At 46.1% G+C, this 24452-nt stretch overlaps 1 protein-coding gene across 2 annotated transcripts in view; it reads right to left on the minus strand.

Moving 5' to 3' along the window:
• Positions 1-11526, minus strand: part of LMCD1 (LIM and cysteine rich domains 1) — a 36293-nt gene extending 24767 nt beyond the window's left edge. Inside the window, exons 1-2 of one of the 2 annotated variants that reach the window (XM_056336905.1) lie at positions 11392-11456; positions 4056-4126 (exon numbers count right to left, since the gene is read on the minus strand). The gene's annotated coding sequence lies outside the window, so the exon portion shown is untranslated. Of the gene's footprint in view, positions 1-4055; positions 4127-11391 lie in introns of both variants that reach the window. The other variant, XM_056336904.1, reaches the window with a different exon arrangement.
• Positions 11527-24452: the final 12926 nt, after the last annotated feature.

Here is a 24452-nt window from a genome sequence, read left to right on the forward strand (position 1 = left end):
ATTAACCCAGAGTGCCACAAGAACCCATAGCAATTTTCTGCTTTCCTTTAAGGACTTCAATGAGTTTGATATGAGAGGAAATTAAGGAAGTAACAGCAGACCAGTATCTAATGCAGCTGAGCATGTGCCTCTGGGGCGGTTTCACCACCTGGCCCGCCCCAGACAGAGGCACCCACCTTTGCTGGAGAAGTTACTACTGACACTGCATAAAAGAAATGCAGACACAAGCCTGACACTTGATTTTTGGTTATGCTTAGTTTTCTTCCTTTTCTTTTCCTATTAGGCTGCTCCTTATACCATCTTTCCTTAACTACCACAAGGTACAGAGTAAAGACAGATGATAAATTAGTTTTGACCTCCAGCAGAAGCATGCTACATGTCATGAGACCACAGCACAGACCAGGGACTTTAAGTGACAAACAAGGTGGACACAGGGAAGTGGAGCCAGCTCCAGCTGCTAAATCAGTCCCTGTAACAAAAGGATGATAACTGAATAAGGAGATCCTTATCTTATCAGGGATACTGAGACCTACTCCCTTGGAAGACCTTTAGTTCTCTTTTCTCCTGCATTTCAACAGGGACCTTGGTCTAATCACAGAAAGCTTCTAATAGTCCTGCTGATGGGAAACAGACACCCTGAAGAGCCAAGGCATCTCCTAGCAGGACAGTTTCACCACTGGCAGTATATACACCGTGTACCACAAGAAAACACAGGGCAGCTTCAGCCAGAAGACATGCCTTTGGTCTGCCACAGCACTGGCCACCATGCCAGGGAATGGATCTGTAGGGCACGAGCCCGGCTGGCAGATTACTCTAGAGCTGCATCCTCAGAAGACCTTGTGCCTGAAATAAGGTTGCATTTTGGTAAGTTTGGCCGATGTGGCTGTTAATCAAGGAGTGTTGAAGACTTGAAGCTTCCAGGAACATATATGCTCCTGCAAGAGTCCGCTTCGCAGACTGATGGGACATGAGGCAGGGCTTGGCCTGCTCCAGCTCACTGTGCTCGATGCCAGAGATCACACGTACCACCAGAGCAGGCTGAAGAGTAACCCCATGGGAGCGTTATTCCTCCCTGACATGGCTGCACAAGTCACCTGCTGCTCTCCAGCCTCTGAAAGGGCTTTTGGGACCAGCTGCCCCAGCCACAGCTCCAGAAAGGCCTGGCAAAGCAAGGCCCTCCTGCTTCTGCAGAGGTTTCTGGATCCTGAAAGCACTTATTGCACAACACCTTATTTGGAGACTAAAAACAGCGATGGAGACACGTAACTACCTCAAGTATGTTTTCTCCTCCTTTTTAGGGAGGAAAGAAGAAAAGCTGGTTTACAAAAAGTTACAAGTTCACAACAGCCCTTCAGAGCTGAGGTCCTCATTTCACCTCTCCTCAGTGAGAGTGCTCCCCAGCACCCACAGCAGGTTCAATACAAGCCCTTCTGTGCAGCCTCTGGAAGACCCCCACGGAGTCTCGGCATTTGATACTCTACCCCAATAAAACATAGCCAGGGCAGAAGAGAGCTTAAGTGAAGCTAAGGGACCACATGAACACTCTGGGTGGTGTTCATCCAGCTGCAACAATTTTTGGAGATTAACAACTCTAACTTTAAGAAAGTCCCTGAAAAATAAAGAGGGGAAAGTCATACAATATTCACATGGGTGGGACCAGTTTGCTCAGCACAAATGTTGAGGAGTTTAGGGATATGGATGGATAGCAATTAATTTGTTGTCATTATTTGACTATAACAGAGCTAAGCTTGCATAATAATAGGGAGTCAACTCAAACTTCCTTCAGGATTTCCAGTAACTGGAGGGTGTAAGCATTTACATCTAACAGAAGAGGTATCTGTATCACAGCATGGGGAATGCTGCAAGCTCTGGAAAGAGAACACCACCATCAGTTAAAGCTAAGCAATATTCACATGGGCTGCAGGAGAAAAGTCAGCCAAGCCCAACAGCAAAATATTAATACAGCCATGGGGTTCTGTTTTAGATAAAAGCAGAATAAAGCCTGACTCCGTCCACATGAAAAGCCTCTTTGGTTGTATTTTCTTTCCTATTCTGGCTCCGGCTGGGCAGATTTACCATAATTGTCTTACTATACACAACCATTTTTTGCACCCAACTGTCCCTTCTCAGCATATGTGGAGCTGCCTCTCCTCCAGAAAGGGCGAGCTACCTAGCAGCCTTTTGACCAAAGCTAGGGGCTTCTGAACTCCCTCCACAAAGTACCAGTGGCATGTAACATCAGCTGCTGGCCAGAAAAAACTTCTCTGGCATGTGCAGGGACATGGTGGCACAACTGTCCCCAGCAAAAAGAGCCAGCAAGCCTGCCTGCTGCTAGATGATGTGGGGCTGGTCATCCAAAGCAGCACCCAGTCCCATGGAAACCCTGGGCTGAACTGGGGCACTGCCCTGGCCGTGCCCAAAGCCTCCTTCAGAGCACCTCACTTGGGCAGCGAGGCCAAATACTTGGCTCGGTGACCTCTACAAATCCATGGGGCACCAGCAGCAGGGACACAGCCTGGGGCACGCACATCATTAAACTGCCCTCAGTTTAAGGCAAGGCAGGACACTTGTGCTAGTAATGAACAGAGCCCCTGCTGCTGTCCCCAAATCTTCTATACCTAGAACTAAGCTAGTTCTGAGCCCATACTGCTCTGCATGCTATTGGGAGTCTTAAATAAGGTATCAATGTATATATAGTAAAGGCAGCACCCAGACAACGCTCACTTTGAACTAACCAGAAACCTATGCCAAACAGTCCCACTCCTACTTTAATTTCCTAATTCAAGATGAAAAGCAGATGCACCAAACAAATTTCTCAGTTATCTGGTCAAGTTACCAAGATGTTTTTCTTTTCAGTGGCTCCTATGCTGCCAAAAGGTTCACATCAGTCCAACAAATCTGAACTCACAAGTGCTTGGTTCAATGAGGCCCTTTTATTTTAATCATTTGGCTAGCTCTTTATACACATTTGAGTGCAAGAGCAGTTAGCACTAACACTCCTTGGGGTATCAGTGTATCACTACCTGCATTTGCACATGCCAATGCTGAAGGCTAAGCTACCCACTAAAGCTCTCTATTCACAATGTGCAGTTGAAGTGCACGTAAAAAAAAAATATCCAACCACTTTTGCTGTAACCTAAATGCTTGTCCAGAATTTCAGATAAACACAAAAGGCACCAAAAACTTTGCCTAAACTTCCCAGTAGTAAAAGCTGTATATATCTGAAAAAATACACAGCTTTGTTTAGCTATTTAAACAATTACTCTGGATCCTGAAATACTGACTTAAGGTCCCTTTACCATGTAGAAGAATCCAAATGAATCCTCTCCTGGGTGGCAGTGATGCCATCCCACTTAATTCATCTTAAATTAACATTAAAACAACAACTGAGATGCTAAAGGAACCCAACAATCAGCCCTGGGTGGGATGAAATGCCTATGTCCCAGCTGGAGGGCACAAGGGTCAGCCTGAGTCACCTCAGGGTTTGTTTTGGCTCATCCTCTCTTTTGGAAGAGATGCTCCACAAGTCTCACATGCAAGAGCCCTGTCTAGTTTCACCCTTCTGCCATTCATTAGGGAAGATGCTTGCTGCTTCTGCTTATCAAGTTGTATCACAAGATATACCATCTCTTATGATGACATCAGTTTGACACATCAGCTCTGCTCTGCGCCCAGCCTGTGCAAGTGTCCCTCACCCCAAACATACATGGCCTGGGAGTTTGCATGCAAAGCCAGAGCATTCAGACCAGCTAAAGTATGCTAAATATTAGCTCCAGAGGTGCTCCTGGAGATGTGGATTCTTCTTTTCACTTGGTCTGTGTAAGCACTAAGGACACAGACACACCAGAGCAGAAGAGCCACAGCAGCATAACTGGCACTTCCGAAACACATCAACCCTCCCTCCTGCTGATGACCAAACATCCTCCTTAGCTATACCTGATGTCCAGTGAGGTCCAGTTTCAGGTATGCTCAGGAGTCAACTCCCAGTACTTGCACAGAAGAAAACTGTTCAAAACATACCTTGGACCAGCTGAATGCCAGAGAGGAGGGCTTACCTCTAGAGGGAAACTCAGGGCTGTGCTGGACAAACTCTCCTGGATTTTAGAAGGGGGCTCCTTGACAGTGTCTGCAAGTGGAATAAATTTGTGTAAGGGCAAACAACTACCCTTAGAAATGCATTTATCAATATACACACTTGCTACTATAATTTTGACTGAGAACAGCAAAGGTTTGTTTTGATTTATTTTCTTCTCATTTTCATAGACAGAAAACATCTATTGTAATAGTGACCTGAAAGCAATTTGTTCCCTGCCAAATTCTGAGCAAGCACAGTTACCCAAATTACCACACACAGAGGAAAAAAAAAAATAATCACTTACAGTAGACTGACTTTCTAATTCTCTCTACAGGATTTAAGTCACCAGTGAATGAGTTGCTATCATCTGGAATATTGGAAGCACTTATTGATATTAAACTTTGCAGAGTAAGAAGTTTGTTGCCTTTTATTTTACCAACATAAAGACCAGGAAAAGGCACCGGTATCTGAGAAAACTATTTCAATGGAGCTGCCAGATCTCAGCCTACAGGATGACAGAGATACAACAAACCAGAGCCTCTGCAAATATCTTGCTCTTCCAAGAGCACATAGTCGGCAGCATTCCTTTCTCCACTAACAGTGTGTGAATTAATGATAAGAGAAGGGCAAACTTTGAAAAATAAGATTAATAGATTTTTCCACAAGCAAGACAGTGCTTTAGACACTGGGTCTTAATTATAAAACCAAAGCAAGCTGTGAGTAGGTGTATGGAATAGGAAGCACCCACCCAATTTTAATTAAACAGCAGCGGTGCTGAGTTCCAGACTGCTCAGGTAAGTGTCTCACTAATCACCAGTTACCTTTGCTGAGCCAGCTTTGTCATTCCCACCTCTGGCACAAGGAGAAGGTGCTGAGTGACCATCAGGAATGGGGGTCCCTTGGTACACTGACACATAGCACTTCAGAAGCTGCTTCCAAATTTCTATACAACACAACTGATTTAGTCCTCCTAAATATCTTCTCAGCTCTACTATTCATGATTTACAGCTGAGGAGATCAAGACACAAGAAAGCTGAAGATGTGCCCAAGAGCACAAAGGCATTTAACAGCAGAGCAGACAAGGGCTGAGGCATGCCAGGGACACCATCCCTTTCCTTCAACACATCCTTCCCACACTGCAGCTTCACTGTATTAGCTCCAAGGTTTCCATAGGATCTGTCCACCATCACAAACCCCTCCAAAACCCAGAAGGCCCATCCATGCTTGGGCATGGAGCGTTTAAGAGAAAATATACAGTGAATCAGCAGCCCTGACAGCTTCGGACAAGTTGTCACACCAGCCTCTGGGGCTGTAGGCCTGTGTTCCCATCCTAAATGTCCACGACAAGTACGTTAAACTAGGAGAAATACTGCTCAGTTGTTATATCCTGATGCTCTGGATTAAGACATGTGGCTGGCAGGAGCTGGCTGGCTGTCCTCCTGTAGACTCCCTGTTGTAGCTGGCACCCGCAGATGCTCTTTGGAAGTCCAAGCAGACTTGGCAGCACATGTGATGGGAACACTGGGGATTTTTTTTTTTTTTGCCTGAAGCTTCATAATCTTCACACAAGCTACCCTCTTACATAGAGGGGAAAATGGCTTGAAGTGGTTTTGAGTGACACGTTCCCAGGTGTTCAGAAAGAGCAAATGAAGTTCAAGTTAATTTTGTGGCTAGTGATGCCCTGAACCTTAACACAGAAGCTGAAGGGCTGTGCCACCTCAAATACTGGTAGTGCACGGGTAACCGGCCACAATGCTTTTGGGTAAATTTGCTTTCCTCTGTTCCTTGGGTAAGATAACAGTAGATTTTTCATCCTATGATAAGCTCCTTCCTAATGAAACCATCTGGCATAATTTACAAAAGACTATGTAAAAGCTAATTCTGACAGAATTTAGCCCATTTTCTTAGCAGGTAAGGCAATGAACCCCCAGCATTTAAAGCTTCTAGACACATACAGCTGCGCTAGAAATTAATGAGATTTGCACAGCAGTTTGTATACAACAGCCACCCAGCTGCTTTAGTGCCTCTCTTAACCAAGGCTTTAACATTGCAGGCACAAGCAAAAGTTATTTTCCTAGAAGCATGTATTTTTGCATGTCAAAGCTACAGCAAACAGCATCCACAATTAAGTAGTAGCACAAAAAACCTTTCTATTTTCTGTATTTTCTACTACTCACCCACCCTCCTCCATTTCCCTATTATTTTTATTTACACCATTTGACCTTCAAGTGAGCCAGCCAGCTCACACTCCTGCTCACTAGTGCCTGGTTTAATTCACTGGGATCACCCACCCGCCAGGGACAAGGAAGAGCAGGCCCTCCTTGCCCTTGCCTCTGAGCAACTGAGAACGGTTGTTCCTGAGCAGGTTTGAGATACTGCACCTAGCAAGCTAAACATTAACAATTTATGATGCCGTATCTGTCAGCAGTTAAGTCAAAGCTGCTATTCACTGCAGTTGCTATCAACTGCTTTTAACACATTTTGCATTTGACTCGTGAAAGCACGGACACAGACAAAACCAGCATACCCAGCAAGAGGAAAGAGCTCCCCATTGCAGAGGGAAAGAACTGCTCTGGAGCAGTTCAGAGGTTGTCAGTAACTGGATGAAGAGTTTGGAGTAGGTGAGGTGGTAAGAGCATGAGGAATCCGGCTGGTAACCAGCATTAGGAAGCGTTTACTCCTCCAAAAATTGCAAGTAGCCTCCCTGAAATCTTCCCCTTTCTCTGAGCCCCATCTTTAAATGGAGCAATAGTTGCAAGCTAGGACATCTGAATACCTCTTTTCCTGAATGGCTGAAATACAATATTTCCTTTTTGAGAAAAAAAAAGAAAAAGAAAAAAAGAAAAATCCTCAGCCTAAACAAATACTCCAGACACTGCCTCCCTGCAGGAGGAGAGGGATTTTGTAACTTGTAAATTGTATTTTATGGGACTCTACTTAGCTCCGAGTCCAAGTCCCAAAATCAGCTCTTTAACCCATGTGCTGCTTTATGATTTCATATCTATAAATACTTGTTCAGAGCTAAGTAGGTTTCTCCATCAAGATCAACATCTGTTTCCCCATGACAGCTGCAGCAATGCTTCCTCCCTTGGGCTCCAACACAAGGATGCTCTTCTTGGAGCAGGGGTTTCAGACCCACAAGTATAAACCAGCTTTCTAAGAAGGGCACACGGGGTGATCCAGCCACCTCCCCAGACCACCAGCCACATATAACCTGTCACCGACACAAGGACCAAACCCCTTGTCCATCAAAAGGAGGCTTTACAGAGAAGGCACCAACTTTTCATAGCAAAACTCTGAGCTTCTGCTAGTGGAGACCATAACCAGAAATGGTGAATGTGGAAGAAGTCTGCAAGGGATAAATAACTTTCAGTGGTCTAATTGTTAAAAATGCTGAGATTTTAAAATATTAAAATATTAAAAACAGCAGAGATGCCACTGCTTGTAGGCTAACCAACAGTGTTTACAAACATGAGCACTAGCACCTTTTAAATTACCAATGCAATGGCTTTGCAGGCATGTTGACTGCCATTACAGCCCTTGCCGTCTTCATCACTGCATGGCCAAATTGTTTAGAAGCATTTTTGGACAGAATAGAGATTTCACAGATGTGTCCTGCAGGAGACTACTTCTGGGCATAACCCCATTATTTAGGAGCTGAGTGTCTTTCCACACAAAGCCAGCCATCTGCCCAAGCACTTGCCATGCTGAGGGGAACACAGCTAGGGGCTCAGCTAAGTATCCTGGTCACCTCAGTCAGGGGATACAGTTTACAAGAAAGCTGAGCCTCCAATGTACTCCTCAAGTTTTTAAAAAAAGCTCTAGATTTTTGGGCTTTACAATAAGTTCCCAATCCTTAATAGCATTCCCATGCATGTCCACAGATAAATATGGGGGAATCTTCAAAAGTGTCCAGACACTTTCCTGATGGAAAAGGGAGGCTTCTGCCTCTGAGCCACCCAGACCCCTGCATACACTGATTTATCACAGCAGCAATACTTTTTTTCCTGTCCTACAGTCTACTTTGGCTGTTTGTAAAAACACATCTTAAGGAACTGAAAAAAGAAGAAGTTAAAGAACCGAAATTTGTATTAACTCAGTAAGCTTTACCTTGGCTTTGAACGGTGCTTTTAGCTTAGTGGGTTATTTTCTTCTCCTGACAAAAATGGACTGAATTTAGTGAGAACAGTACACAAATCCTGCTGCCTGCACAGTCCAGCTGAACCAGCTCCAGTAACACACAAAATGCCAGCCATCACGCTTTATCTTTGTTTCGAGTTTTAACTCTCCATTTAGAATTTAATCTAAACAACTCATTTGCCAAAGAGAATGCTGTCCCACTCATGCTGTTTTAATTTCCTCAGAAAGAATCCCATAATACGCTAGGCAAGACATCAAGAATAATTAAAACCAACAGTGATTGAAAATCAAATTTTCAGGGCCTTGCAACAAGCCCTAATGAGTTCCAGACTTGCCTTCCCCAACTTGCTCAAACTGGTTGTGTGACACTGCCAAGCCAAATTAAAATTTGACAGTATTCCACCCCATGCCCAGAAAAAGTGGCCTTCTTATGATTCAGGAAATTAAACAGCCGTCTACTGCAAAGATGCCCATTTGTCTTTGGACATATATTATTCAGACAGTGATCCAGGGTCTGTATTTTTTTTTTATTTCTTGTTTTTATTATGTCATTCCATATCCCTTTTGAAGTGCAAGCTAGCTGGAACTTTTTTATACTACCAAGCCCAGTTCAGGTGACAGGCAGCTTGCCAGAATCATGGGGACAAAAGGCATCACCCCTCCCTCGCCCCACACAGGGGTGCTATGCTCTGCACTGCCTGCCCATGAGATCTCACAGCAGAACTACACCCTGCCACTGCAGACTCTCTGTGCCATTCCCTTCACAGATTTAAATGAAATGAAAAATGACATCTTGCCTTTTGCCTTTCCAAGGGGAGCTACACATTTAGCTACACATTTAACTACACATTTTGGAAAGGCTTGGATGGTTTCTGCATTTGCAAGTCTTTCAGGGTGCACTGTAAGCCCTCTGATGTACCACTATGCAGCCTCGCTGCTCCATCCCCTGTGCATGATGTTTGAGAAGCTCCTGAGAGATGGGTCTAGAGCAGAGACTGCTTTGCCAGGGCATATTTCTGCTCCACAGCACAGACTTGCTCAGCCCTCCTCTGTGTCCATGTCTAGCCCTGCTTCTCTGCTTCCTCCCACAGGGACCCCCAGGCTGGGGCTGCTGGCTGGGGCCCTGCTCCACTCAGGCCCCACACACCCTGCCAGCAGTGCTCTGGACATGGCAGGAATTGAGCTGCTGTCTGATAAAAACAGATTGACCACAGCCTGCAGCTGCAGTTGGCCATGAAAAAGGATCACTTTTCACTCTTGTGGGATCAATCTCCATTCAGTGCCTGGCAAGAGCTTCCCAAGGGCCTCCAGCTGGCACCCAAAGGTGCTCCCCCCACAGAGCCTATGGCAACCAGGACACTAAGGACAAGCCCAAGGGTTACCAGCAACAGGGACACACCGGCAGAGGACACATCATTCCAAGTCTCCAGGGATGACACACCAGAGGAGACCTTCCTGGCAGGTCCTTGCCAAGCCATTGCCACCCCCCACAGGACCCTGCTCTTGCCAGCAAGCACTGACAGGGTCAGCAGGGACAGGAAAGATGGAGGGAGGAAAGGAAGAAGAAATCCCGCCATCCCACCTCAAAGCATCAGGTATTTCAGGCAGGGCACACTGACAGCAGGAGCATCATGACACAGGGAGTGCATGGCACAGCCCCTACCACCCACGCCACAACACAGCAAGCCCTGCTGCGAAGCACCAAAATGTCCCTGGGACAGCCTGCAAGGAGCACCCAGTCTTCAACAAAACCCAGCAGTTTTCTTTGGGATCCAGCACTGGCACAGTCCAAACCTAATGAGACAGAGGGAGCTACCGCCTCAACAGCAGATGGGCTGAACTCCTCATCCTGACATTCAGGGAGGAATCCCCAAGCACAGCATGGGCAAGAAACTTCTCACTCAACAAGAGTGCCTGCCATTCCCCACCAGGAAGGTCTGGGAGTGCCCCTGTGCAATGGTAGACCCATGGAGGCCAGTCGTGGGGCACAGCACTCGGCACTGGCTGGTCAGGGCCATCTGGCATGGAGAGATGGGATTACAACAATGTTGAAACCCAGTAGTGCTGATGTTAGGTGTTTAACTCATCTCCTAATTATGCAGCGACAAAGGTAGAACACATAAGGTCGTAAGAGCAGCTGCTCCCTGACAACCCATTCCACATGTTTTATTTAGCAGTTAAAATCCCTCCTATTCAGCTTAACGCCATGCCAAGAGGGCCTTTCAGTTATTCTGGTTCTTTCGCTCATGAGAAGACACTGTGGCAGAGCCCCAGGACCTCCTGGGGAAAGCAAGCCTCCAACAGCCTGAGCACGAGGCGCAAACACCTTCCAGAGGGTCTAAATGGAGACAAGCAACTCCCTCCAAGGCCACAAGCTCAGGGCAGTGATGGCCCGAGTCTCACAGAAGTGACCTTAGACAACAACCATTGGTTTTCCAGCAAAAGCTTTGCTGAAGTGGATTTCTGGTCTAGAAATATGAACAAACCCAGATGCATCACAGGACACTGCGATGCTGTGGCTGGGCAGACCCCGACTGCGGCCACACGGCCACAACACACAGCTAGGCTTGCTCCGCTAAGGGGTAGGAAAAATGCAAGTACTTCGGAGATCACTTTTGCCTGCTCTTAACCCCGAGCACTTAACAATTCGCTTAACAGTCACGTTCTGTGACATCGCTTCCCTGTGACTTGCCTTTGCTCCACATCTGCTGCCACAGCTGCTCGCCCCCCGCCGGCAGAGGGCCGGTGGCGGGGCGCCCTGCGCCGGGGACTCCGCGGGTCCGGTGGGGCCGCGCAGGAGGCAGGAGCGGAGCGGGGCGCTGCCGCGGAGCGGGGCTGCAGGGGCGCGCACCGCCCGGAGCCGCGGGGCCGGCAGCCCCCCGGGTGTATCTGAACAAGCAGAATTTTGGAGGTGAGCAGCTGCACTGACGCCGGTCCCCACCAGCCTGCGGGACAGCACGGGACACGGCGAAAAAACATTAAAAAATACAGTTTTCGAGCCCTGCCTGTGCCCGCGGTTCCCAGGTGGCGCCTACCGCCCCGCCGCGCACAGCCCAGCGCGGTCTCCCGAGCACGCAGCCGCGCCCCGGGCTCCTCCGAGCCCTGCCCGGGCGGGGAGCACACAGGAGGCGCGGAAGGGGGTGTCTCGGCCGGTCGAGACACAGCCGCACACCCACCTCGCACGCCGCCGTCTTTCACGCTGCTTACGCTCCGCTGTAGCTCCACTCTGTGCTGCGCTCCCCTCTACGCTGCGCGCCCACCGCTCGCCCGGGCGCGCTGCCCGACCGCTGCCTTTCATTGGCGGCGGCTGCTGCCCCCAGGCGCCCTCAGCCAATCCGCCACCGGAGACAAACTTTTCTGCCCAATGGCGTGCGGCGGGGCGGGGCTCGCTGGGTAAGGCGCGCAGCGCGCGCGAGTGGTTTCCCCTGCTCTCTCTCACCGCAACCCCGCCACGGCGCCCGGGGCTCTGGGAGGAAAAAAAAAAGGGGGGGGGGGGCGGGGAGGGCAAAGAAAAAAATTAGTGATTTTAAAGCGTTTTCGTCCCAAAGCGGCGGTGCTGGGGAGGAGTGTGGAGGGGATGGAGCCTCAGGCGTGGCGCCTGGGGGGTAGGGAACGGTATGCAGGCCTGGCCTGGCCTGGCCGGGCTGGAAGGGAGCTGGCAGCTCTCAAGCCAAGTCGCCTCTCCTGGCTGAGCAGGGGCTGTCCCTCTGTCCCAAGCTTAGACACTAAGCGCAGGGAAAACGGATTTCCCGTATCAGACAGGAATGTCCTGGGTAGTTTATCACAGCAGACAGATGTGAAATGTTTTTAGCAGAAGAAACTCTGAAACTGTGTTTCTCTTGTTATTTCAATGCATATCAAGCATTGAATGACCATCTATCACCTTTTGGGCTCTTTTTTTCCCATGAAGTGGCAAAATCTACAGCTTTCAACAGTCATTGCTGCCAGCTCCTGCTGGGCCTGAGGCCTAGTACAAAGTCCGTTTGTGCAGGTGAGGCCCGAAGGGCTCCTCCTGCTCCTGGTTTCCCCCTCTCTGCTGTCCCCCACCTTTCTCCCTTCCGCATCGTGCCTGAGTCCAGCAAAAAGAAACCAGGATCCAACTGCCTCCTGATATTCTGTGATCAAAAGAGAGTTGCCAGAAGCAGGGAACACAACCACAGCTCAGGACTCAACTGTCTCTTTACAGCTGTAATTTGAAAAAAAAAAAAAAATATCATAAACTCTCGTGTTGATTTATTATCTCACATATACATTTTTCTGAGGTTTCTTGCATATATTCCTGCAGAGAAGGGAAGCATACCCCAGGCTCATTTTGACCTGTATTCAGTTTCTGAGAGTGTGTCAGAAGCCATCTGCTCCTGCATTGGCCCTGACAGGATTTATTAGAGCTCACATTGCATTTTGTCCCCAGCACCTGGATATGTTTTTCCAAAATTAAGGAATACAATTTAAAGTGGCTGTGTGGGGAGGAAAATGAGTGAACAGTGGCAAGGGCTGGTACCTCACTGGGAGGAAACTGGGAACTCAACACAGGTGCCTGTATTTCCCAGCTCATGGTCCAGCCATGCTCTGCTTTGATTCCTCTGTGGTTCCTCAGTTTTCAGAAGAAGATAAGGACTTTCTGCTGCTTCCAGCTGTGGGATGAGTTGCCTGAGTCCTTGCGAAGAGAGGTAAATCTGCCCAGTGCCTCAGGGGGAACTGGGTTGCTAAATTCTCCAATTGTGCTTCAAAATGATCCAGAGATAGTGATGACTTCGTGCTACAGCTGGTGAATACTGAGCTCTCCTTTGCAGCTCTCCCTCTACAGTACAGGACAGAGTGGCCGATGCCTCCCAGGATCCAGCCCAGGGAGAAGGGATTCACTCTTTTCAAGAGAAATAATTGGGCTGGAGGGGCATAGGTGATACTGGCCTTATAGAGCAAACAGGCCAGAGGCATCAGGAGCTGGCAGCCCTCACCTCCAGAGAGCAGGAATGTGCCCTGACATGGCAGAGCCAATGTCTGCATTTTTCTATGAAAGGTATTTTAACATCTGCAAAAAAATCTGGGTTAAAAAGCAATAGCAGGAGAGAAATTCTGGAAAGATAAAGTCCCTCTAGGGAGGGTGTTTGAACTTGACCTTCCAGAGGCATTTTGGGAGCAAGCAGGGGGAACAGCACAAGGATATTGTTTTTCAAACCCATGCCACGAAGGGCTTGGCAACCCCAGGAAACATTTGACGTGGCAATGGGGTGACATTATCTCACTTTCCCAATGCACACACACAGCAACCTGGGGAATAGGAAAAAACTTACGAAGGGATTTCTGGGAGCCACGAGACACGGGGTGATGGGCCAGCACCCAGCAGGAAGCAGTGACTGTCCCACTGCCAACTGGCCCCAGGGAGAACGGCGCCTGGCCCCAGTCAGCTCTCATGGTCGGCCAGAGCCATGCTTCGGGCAAGCATAGAGAGAAAGCAATCTGTTTATGGGTGGCGGGGAGATGGTACATGTAAAAGTGCTGGGTTTGAAGTATTTTTGTTTCTGGATTTTAGTTTTAAATTTAAATATATTTAGTTACTTTTAAATTTAAATAAAGCAGTTGTAAAGCTGTGCACTAGCAGGCTCCACATGCCAGGGCAGTGACTAGGGTCTCTCCATGTAGCGAAGGCTTTTCATCAGCATGGAAACAATGTCTGACACAGTGTGTAATTAGGCTGTGTGATTTCTTAATATTGGAAGATAATAAAACCAAGGCTAGAATAAGACTTAAAAACATCCTAGATGCTTATATTTGCAATAAAATACATCTGGAATTGTTGTAATTAATGATAACACAAATAAATCATGGCAAGCAATAGCTAACTGTAGCCAGAGCAAGAAGCCAAGTGAAGCGGAGATTATTTCTGATGTTCAGAAATCCCTTGAGAAGCACCTGATAGTGGGTGGCTCTCAGGGATGGGGAACTCAGCCAAGCTGGGTGGTGGCTATTTTAGTTTCTAGGTTTTAGCCTGCTACCAGGAATAAACAACCATAAATATTGTCTCTGAGGATGAGGTCTGCTCCGGCCTCACATCAGGTTGGGAAGCAGAGCAAAGCGCAGTCAGGGAGAGGCAAAGGCAAGTTAAAGTCAGCTCTGAGGTGGACCCGGCTGCTCAAACTGTGCCTCGGGAATGATGCCAACACCAGTTATCACTGACGGCCTCTGAATAATGAGTCTGTGCTATACTTAGCTCTTTGCTAGGAAGAGACAAAATCATCCTATGACTAAACACAGCTAAATCTCTGCAGTAGTCATTCCCCATAAATTGCCAACAAATGAATAAAGGAGAAAGATGCTCAATTAAGAGAAACAGAGATTTCAGCTTCCTGTTGATTCACTGGCAGCTTTTATCAGGACAAAACCATCCTTGCAGAGGTGTCATCAGACTATTGCTTCCTTGGTGGTCAGCTGAGTTCTGAAGGCAGAAGCTTGTACCATGGACCAAAAAATAGTTGCTAGCTGATATAATGGCAGTAAGAGTTTGGCATTGGTAATCATTCCTGAACCAAGCAGAGCTGCTTGCTTCTTCTGACAAGATGCTGAAGGTGAAGCCAGACTTCCTGTCTCCTTGGAGTTCCTCTTTATTGGTCTGCAAGGTCAGGAGTTTATTGGAGTCACTGAGGACAGGGGAGGAAAAGACGTATTAGGTCATCTGTGGAGAGCTGACTCTCCTAGTGCATCACTCTCTGTGATTTAAAGCATCTTTAGCAATACCCATTTCTCAGGTCAGAATCCGTACTTTCTAAGATGGATTTTGCAAGGTCTAACTCAGTTGAGTTTGCAGCTTTATTCCTCATTTATTTTCCTGCCACTCGTATTGTTTCAGCTGTGGCTTTGAAGAATGGAGCAAGCTGCTTTCCAGCCCTTCTGACTTTTGAATGTGGAGAATGAAGGCCACGTCCTCCCTGCCCCTTCCCCAACCCTGCACACTCTCACCAGACTCTGCTCAGCAGAGAGGGAGAAGCTTGCCAAGCCCAGCTCTCTCATGTGTGCATCAGGCAAGCCTAGCTCAAAGGCTTTATCCTCACATAGCAGAGACCCACTAAAATGTGGGAAGCAGAGAATGAAAAAGGAGGAGCTCATCAGGTGCTGAGTTGCAGACAGGACTGTCTGAATTAAGACAAACTCCCAGGGTTGTTGCAGCTGGTGGATAATTTACTAGACCAGCTCGCTGGGCTTCCCTGTCCCCTCCTTCACCACCACCCACGTACCATCCCTGCCTGTGGCAAGCACTCCCTGCCGCATGCTGAGAGGCACACGGCACAGACCTTGACAGGATCCGACCTTGGCACGAGCTGAGCTACAATGTGCTTGGTGCGGTCCTTAGTGCCAGAGTGTGGATCTGGATTGCCGTCATGGCAGGCACAAGCCCATGTGCTCCTGCCTGTGCATCTCCTGGAGGTCTTGCCCATGGGGAGTGAGAGCCCTGCCTGGACACCTGCTGCAGATGCTGTCACACTCACACAGAACTTTATGGATGCACGATATACATCAGCTATAAGGACTGATGGGAGACTGGTACCTGAGTCACAACTTCCATTTCACTGCCTTCGCATGTGTGCAGGGATGAGTGCTGGTGCCCTGCTCTGATCCCAGCCACTCTCCCTGCTCGGCCTTCTCAGGGGAAAGGGACATGTCCCAAGGGAGGTGGAGAGGTGATATGGAGCAAGGTCAGCTGGAAGCTGCCTGGCTGTGGCATCGAGGTTTAAGGGACCAGGTGTGTACGGAGCAGACGAACAAGGCTGGAGCCCAGCCACAGGATAGAGGCAGCGCTGTGGGAGCAGAAAGATTTCCTTAAGAATTTCTTTATTTCTTCAGGAATCCCACACAGAGGAAAGGGCCAAATTTCTGCCTGGAGCTGATGCTAATCTGCTTTGTTTTGAAGAAAGGGGAATGAAACCTTGGAGCTGAAAATGAATTTTGCTGTTAAGCAGAAGGCTGATGCAGTTGGCTGAGAGCTAACCTGAGCCTCACTGAGCAGTTGATGCTGCTTTGCCCCCCAGGGCAGATCCATGCTGATACTGTTGATTTAAAAGAGCTGCTTGAGTTGCTCCTTGACTGATGCAAGTGAAAATTTGGCCCAGAGACAACAGAAATGGCCAACAACTATGAATATGTATGATGCCATGAACTAGCTGAAGTCACAGGCAGCACACTGCAATGTGCTGGTGTGGACCACTGCAGCCTTGGTGGTACAGGGGTCTGCATGGGCTGGTGAAGTCTTTCGCCTCTTTGAGAGCAGTTTGTGCACTGTGGATCAAGAAGCTAATGCTGTGGTGAAAGGGATTACTGCAAACTATGCTGTGTTTTCTAGTGAGAGAATTTGTGGTATTACAGTCCTGGCTAATTTTCAATTTTTCTCTTTTGTACAAACATAAAGGGATAAATGAAGTAGAAAATATGGCTCCGCAGCTGCTTTTGGTTAAGTTTTCCCCCCTCTTCCATGTGCATAGTAGTAAAACTAAAGGTTTGGTTGAAATATTTTTGAAGAAATTATCATGTCCTGGACTCTCAATCTGAGCAGAACAATCAAAGAAAAATGACAGGAAAATAAATGGAAGATACTAATAAAAAAGGCAGGCAAATGACAATTAAATTCATGCAGCTCCTTTTCTATTGATTATTGAATAAAACAAGCCAAATTCCTGTATGTGCTGATTTTGCCCATGGTTGTTTGTAAGGAGATATATGGTTGCAGTGGGAAGAAAAAAAAATACTGCATAAAGTCTGAGACATATTTTGTGACAACATACTATGGTTTTTTCACTAGTCGTGATCAAATGAGTCATCTAGTTTGTAGTCAAAAATAGATCCAGTAATGTAGATTAAAAAATAAAACAGCAATACATGTGGTTGTGAACACAGCTGTTATCATATGGGTTTCCTAATTTGGCTATATTCATGCAAGGTCTTTAATCCAAAGCTTTACGTAGTTAGCTTCATCATCAAAAGATTATTTGTAGTGAGTAAGGCTCTTAAAATCATGTACCAGTCTGAGTCTCTGAATTCTGTAAGCCTATCTATAAAGTAAGAAATGACATACAGCATTTATGAAGAAAATGAATCATTCTTTTTGCCCTTTTATTTTGAATCAAGGACTTTTTTTACTCATGCCTTGGCCATGCTGCTCAGGGGAAGTTGTTCCAGTGCAGGCAGACCTGTTGAGAAGCGGCTGTCCAGCACAACCAGCTTCTGTGCTGATCCAAAGCAGACACTAAGAAGGCATCGTGTGAGTGCAGCTGGGTCCTGCTGGCCCTGCGCTGTCCCAGGACCCAGCTGGAGGCGAGGGTCACAGCAGGCTGCCGGCCATCTGCTGCTCAGGGGCTGCAGGACCCGCTGCTGGGCTCTTGAGGGACTAGCGCCATGATGGGCAGAGCTGCGTGAGTGGCATTAGCTTTGCCCAGTGCTGAGAGCAGAGGGTGTTACGGGGCTGCCGTGTCATACCTCTATCACCCGGTTAGCATCCTTTGCCCAGTGGCCACGCTGCTGCTGAAGGAGTGGCTCTGTCCCACCTCATAGAAAGACAAATCTGGGAAGGGAGAAAATTGAATCTAGATGAGGCAAAGCCCCTTGAGAAAGCCGTGGGCGTACACAAAGTATCTAAGAAATGTCCGAGAAAGGATGTCTCAGAGTCAAGGGCTGCATTTAGCTGACGTATGTGGCTGTAGAAGGTCAGCAGACGGATCCAGAGGGCACTGGCCAGACATGCGGTTGGACAGGCAGTAGAGATGGTGAGGGCAGACAAAGACCAGCCATTAGAGACCATGCCCATGGGAGCCAGTTGTGGTACCTGAGCCACGGCAAAGCCATCCTGGAGCCAGAGCAGTTTAGTTCAGGGCTGTAAATCTTTTAGCCTACAAATGGCAGAGACCGATCCAGCAACCCTCGTTCCTTATTGTACATGATAAGCACATGTAAATAAAGTAGTGACCTTCTGTTTTGGTCCTGCATCACGTATCTTTGTCACTCTATCTGTATGTGGCTGTATCAGGCTGTTTGAGTTGTCTTTGAGGACTGACTTGTGATGGCATTATGACCTTTACCACTGGTGTGAGAAGTGCAAGAATACAAAAGTAACAAAGTAATTTTACAGATCATTGTAGTTAAAAAATAGAACCATTGACAAAGCAGAACTGATCTTATCTGATGCTACTCTTTAGATTCTGGTACGTAGTTTTATGGATTAAATACCTTTTCATTTTGACACTATGAGTCCTCGTTTAACTTTTTAAAAGGCATATCTGAAAACAACTCGGGAATCTCAAAAAGAGAAATACTGTTAAACAAAGGTTCCTTCTCTGCAAGTTATCTTCTTACTTGAAACACAGCCCCAAAAGTCTCTTGCCTAGCTCCAGCTTCAACCCCTCTTTTGGAAGAATTTAAGAGTAGCCTTTTAGAAACTTCAGTAATGCCCACCAGCCCTGCCAGATGCATCCCTACACCCCTAGGGTGGAGAAAGGATGAAGGACTTCTCTCAGTATTCTTCAAAAGGAGAACACTGATTTTCATGTTCAGGTTATGACTCTTTTCCCATGTTCTTATTTTTTCATTGCGGCTCACAGTGCATAACCTAAGATGCCTCACTTATTGATTTCCCATGTAATTATATGTACCAGTTGGAATGATCTGCTTCTGCATGGTAACATGTTGCCATTTAAATCGGTATCACAATGCTTCAGTAATTCCTTTTAAAAGATTGCCATATCACCACCATTATTCACTGTAGAAGGACCCATTGTAGTTTGATAGTATGTGTCCTGTTTTCTTAAATTAATGACATACTGCAGAACTGCTAGCATATATTTAAGTTGCCATTTACTATAGTAATAAATATTAATCAGCCTCTAAAAGAAGAAATGTGCCATTGTTGGAAGGAAGTAAAAGAAAATTTTATGTTACCCTGGGCAGTCTTGTTTTTGCAGGGACACAAGAGAAATGGTGTATATCATTTGGTATTTCAACAGAAAAACACTGTAGGGCCTTTCTAAATCTGTCTAGCTTAACTCATTGCTCACAAGTTCAAAAAACAACTATGAATTGAAAAGAAAGTATTTATTTCCCTATAGTTTAGCTACATTATCAAATGTTCTTGCAAGTTGAAACCATGCAGCACTTAAAAATGAAAGGCATCTCTGTACCATACAGGCTGTTTCTGAGCAGCGGCAGACAAAATCACAAATGTAATAGTTTCCATTATTTGCTCAAACGGTTGTAAGGACACCAAGCGACACCAAAGGATTTCAGTCCAAGTATGAGCTTACATGCCTAAAACGTCAGCCCAGCTCCAAATGACAAACTCTGCCTTGCAACAAGACCTTGGCAAGCCCATTCACTAGCATGGCTCCTGTGTAATCAGCTCTGTGTCCATTTCTGCTCTCACATTGCTAATTACTGCATTTGTGCCAGTGACACAAGCTCTGGTAGCTCTCCAGGTCTCAGGCAGAGCTCTGAACAGTGCACTACAGGCTTTTTGCCACTTCGCAGCCCTTCGAGACCCTGTTAACATCTCCTCTCTTGCTGTTCTTCAGGAGTGGATGCTAATAAAAAAGTAATTGACAAGTGCTGGACTGTAACCACATGTTTGCACAGTCACACTCAATAGCTGCAGAGGAGCGGGGAAATAACCCTCTGGTTATGCCCTGATGGTCTGGGGACCGAAGGCAGGAGGGTTTGTGAAGAGAAGGTAAACCTCTCCAGACCCATCAGTATATCCGGAACCTGTGGAGCAGATAGAGCTGGGATCTGATGAAGTCTGTTAGTTCAAAAGCTTGGCTCCTTTTTCCTAATGTATCAGGTCACATAATAAAAGATACTGTCTTTTACCTTATCCAGATTTTGTCCAAATGAGTTTGAAGGACAAGGAACTCCACAAGACCTGCTTACACTAACAAGGAAAGTCTGCATCAGAGCTGCAAGGGTTTGGTCTTGTGCTGTAGCCAAGAAATCATCTTTTCCTTTGGAGAGGTTTTGTACTCTCTTAGTAATAAGTCCACTATTAACCAGTAAACTCTTTTGTTTAATTAATGTTTAACCAAAAATTATAAAGACTTCAGACCATGTGAAATATTTATGGACCCACAATGCAGGTTCATGGGTTGGTGTAGGTTATCATAGCTTTAGAAAGGCATCCACTCTGACTGACAGGGAAGGAATGGGACATTTTCCATCTCCTTATGGTCTTCGTAGGTAATTCAGAACCAACTCATCAGTGTAAATATCCCCCTTTTTTTTTTTCAAAACAACAGCTTTGGGAGCTATTTTTGTGGCACCCTGAGCCCACTGACTTCTTCAGGGGCATCTTTATAAAGCTGGGGGACTGAATGCCATGTGCACACCTACCTGCATCATCAGGCAGCTGAAGCCCTTTTCCAAACCTGGCTCGAACAAAAAGGAGCAGCTTAGGTTAGCAGCTCTTTTTGTCACGAACAGTGAATTTCCTTTCTTTTTCCCATTCATTGCAGAGCAGATCATTCATGTTCTGTTAACACAGCATAAGATTTATGGCTGTGATTTAGTAGGTATGAGTTACCTACTCCTGTCTCAAACACATTGCCAGAAGTCTGGCATGCAACCCTCCCTGACATTACATGGACATTCCCTGTATTTATCTCTATTCTGCCATTAGTTTTGTGTTAATCTTGTTTATTACCTCGTTGTTACTCTTTAAAAACTGCCAGCTCGTTCATCTCGCAGAGGCTCCCACTCAGATGCTGTCTACTAATTTGATTTAAGGGGCTGTAACTCTTTCGACCTGTCACTGGAAAACATGCCCTCCTTTGGCTTACAGCTGCTTTAAGAAACTCGTGGTCTGAATCGGCATCGAGATGGAGGGGTTATTAAAACACATCTCTGTCCAAAGAATCAGGATGGGAGGGAAGCATATCTGAAAATAACACTTCCCAACAAGAGCCTTTGTGGCTTTAGTCAAGTTTGGTCAACTACTGTGGGGATGTACAAACACCAGGGTCAGACACTCCTCTCCTGCTCTCATGGGAAGGGTCACAAAAATTCAGAATGTTGTGGGAGGGGGAAAGCAGACCTTTTCCAGTCCCCAGTCGAGATGTGGGGATACTGTAAAACCATTATTTCCCATCAATGCATTCGTTTCCCTCCATCTAGGTTGTCTCAGAGACTTCTTGGGTGATTATCTCTCTGTGGTCAAAGTGTATGCACATACCTGAGTGCTGCTGGAAGCCAGCAAATGCATCTCACCGAGACAGCATAACAGTTTTGTGTATTCTGGGAAGTGTAAACTACTTCTTGAGATCTCTGTGAATCACCTTTGAGGTTCTCCCAGCAGACCATTTCCTAACAAACCCACCTGAACAAGTCTGCACCCTAACGCCCAAGTGCCGTCTCTCCTTTACCCCCAGAGCACTGGGAAGGTGATGGAAAAACAGCCCAGAAACAGGGAAAGGTGGGAGTGCTGAACTGGGAAACTATAAATGGATCAGAGAGAGATGGCCAGAGGTCCTGAACAGAGGACACGGGATGACTGATGTGTGCTGAGCACGTTGTTGCTGATTTCTGAGGGATATGAAACCTATAATCAGGGGTAAAGGAGAGGATACTTCATGATTTTAAACGATAAAGTTATTTCTGTTTTCTGATTGGGTCTTTGAAACATCTCCCTCCTGGGAAATTCATATAAATGAGAGACATACTCAAATCACCATCTAAATAATAGAATCCTGGAATGGTTTGGGTTGGAAGGGACCTTAAAGACCACCTAGTTCCATCCCCCTGCTGTGGGCAGTGACACCTTCCACTGGACCTGGTTACTCCAAGCCCCATCCAGCCTGGCCTTGAGCACTGCCAGGGATGGGGCACCCACAGCTGCTCTGGGCAGCCTGTGCCAGTGTCTCATCACCCTCACAGTAAAGCATTTCTTCCTAATATCTAATTTAAATCTACCCTTCTTCAGTTTAAAGCCATTACTCGTTGTCCTCTCGCTACATACCTTTGTAAAAAATAATGCCTGTATATTAATATTTTAATTCAGTAATGTAGGCTCAGTAAAATAAACAATGCCAAAATGTGGAACTCAGTGATGTGCAAAATAGAAAGTCTCTTCTCATTTGCTTGAAGCAGAAGCGATTGTGTTTCATTTGAGCTAGACAGCTTACTCTCAGAATGGTGGTGCAGAACATTTTTCTGTGTGTGCATCATGAACGGAGCGGAAATACTCTTGAATAATAGAAGCTGATCATAACATACTAGGAAAAATGAGAGAATGATGTTACAGCTTGCAGCATATCTGGATCCTACACAAACAGACTTAATCTGCTTTGCAGGCAGGGGCTCCGCAACCATCACTACAAAGTCTGTGTCCTTTAGTCAGACAAAACGTATAGATTTGATGTACAGCACAGATGAATCACCCAGTTAAACTCCTAGTACTCTAGCCAGCACGCTAAGTTGATACTAATGTTGACGTTTTTCTACTGGATGTGAGATAACAGGCGATACCTGATCTATTATAAAGCTGACGTAGCGTGGACACAATGCACGATCTGGCAGAGAGCGAGGGGGGACAGCCTTCACAACAAATTCGAATCTGCTGAATGTATTTGTAGTCGATGAGGGTATTGTGTGCCCATGGTGCTTATGTTAGGACAAGGAACTCTAAAGCTTGCTTTACAGAAGCATCACATGATGGTCTGAGTTATAATCTGGAGAAGGTGCTGTGGGATATTAAAATTATGTATGAAGTACTGGGAAAATTTGGGAAGGAAGGAAGGAAGGAAGGAAGGAAGGAAGGAAGGAAGGAGAGAAATAAATAAATAAATAAATAAATAAATAAGGAAAGGAAAAAAGAAAGAAAGAAAGAAAGAAAGAGAGAAAGAAAGAGAGTGAATTGCTGGCAATGGTCAGTTGTGACCTTTGTGTGTGTATCCATCCATCACAGCCTGACACACACACACATTCACAACAGGATGTTGGAATGTGGCTATCGCCTGCTGATAAAGCCAGATTTATAGCTCCTAGTTGCATAGCAGCATGTGGAAGTAAATCTAGGCAAAGGAATTTCCTTGTACCTGTCATTATAAAGATTTTATACAGCATGGTTCCAGTGGAACTCTTTATCTGTATAATCATATCAACAGCAGAGGAAATGTAGTGCTACGTAAGCATTATGAAAAGAGATTGTTTTGCAGCTGATACTCATTTGACTAAGAATATGATAATGCAGCTCCAAACCTGCATAACTGGACATTGGCATAAAAGAGCACCAAGACAGACGCAATTACCATAGTTCCCAACAGGCGACCAAAACTTCAGCTCAGCAGACATATGTGAGTAGGAGGGCAAGAGTGAAAGCCTGAAGGGACAATGTTGGGTAGACCAGTACATGGGTAAATGGAGTTTGCCATTCCTAAGAGGACAAGTTTATTTTTTATAAGTGATAAAGTAATAAAATAAATGACGTTGCTAATCTTAGTGTTACAGCTTGAGCTACTGTTTGATCATTATTCTAATGCTTTTAGAGAATAGATCTTCTGCCTTTTGGTGAATTCCGGTCTTTTGGGTTGAGTTAGGTAATCAGTAACTGGGATTAAATTAGGGATATTTTTCTGTTGCTAAATAAAATAAAATGGGATAGGGGAACACATTAATGCAGCACATACATGCTCTGTAAGTAATATTCTTATTTGCAAGGGAAGTGGCAATGTAGCCTTATGCAGAAATACTGGGGAAGGAAAGTGAGGAGTGACACAGCTGAAGAGAAATCTTGAACCAGAGTTCATGTCTCAGTGCTTACAAAAGAGGCCACACGCGAGAGAAACCCCAGTGTATATTCCTAGTGCCTTAAACGATACAAACTCTGGCTCTGTTCTCTTGGTCAGAGTTATAGTCATAACAGAGGTCTTCCCCTCTCTGCCACTCACCCGGGGGCACTCTCATGCCTGAGCAGAAAGCCTGGGACATCAGGTTTAGGGACTGAGGGCCCTTCCAGCCTGTGAGAAGGCAGAGCTTTGCCCAAGCCTTTGAGGGCTGCTGTAATGGGTCACTGACCTCTGTCATATTTGCAATTGCTATTTTATGAGGAGCAGAGAACTGTGCAGTCTAAGGAAAAAAAAAAAAAAAAAAAGGCAAGTAAGCATGAGTATGTTAGAGCTACCCAGGGATTTTTCTAATTCATTTTCAGGCCTCAGTTATGGTTTTATGTGTCTCTTTCCTTTAAGCAGTCAATAAAACCAGTCCTTGCTATGGC

Source organism: Falco biarmicus, chromosome 4 (assembly GCF_023638135.1).
Source record: "Falco biarmicus isolate bFalBia1 chromosome 4, bFalBia1.pri, whole genome shotgun sequence".
Classification (NCBI taxonomy): domain Eukaryota; kingdom Metazoa; phylum Chordata; class Aves; order Falconiformes; family Falconidae; genus Falco; species Falco biarmicus.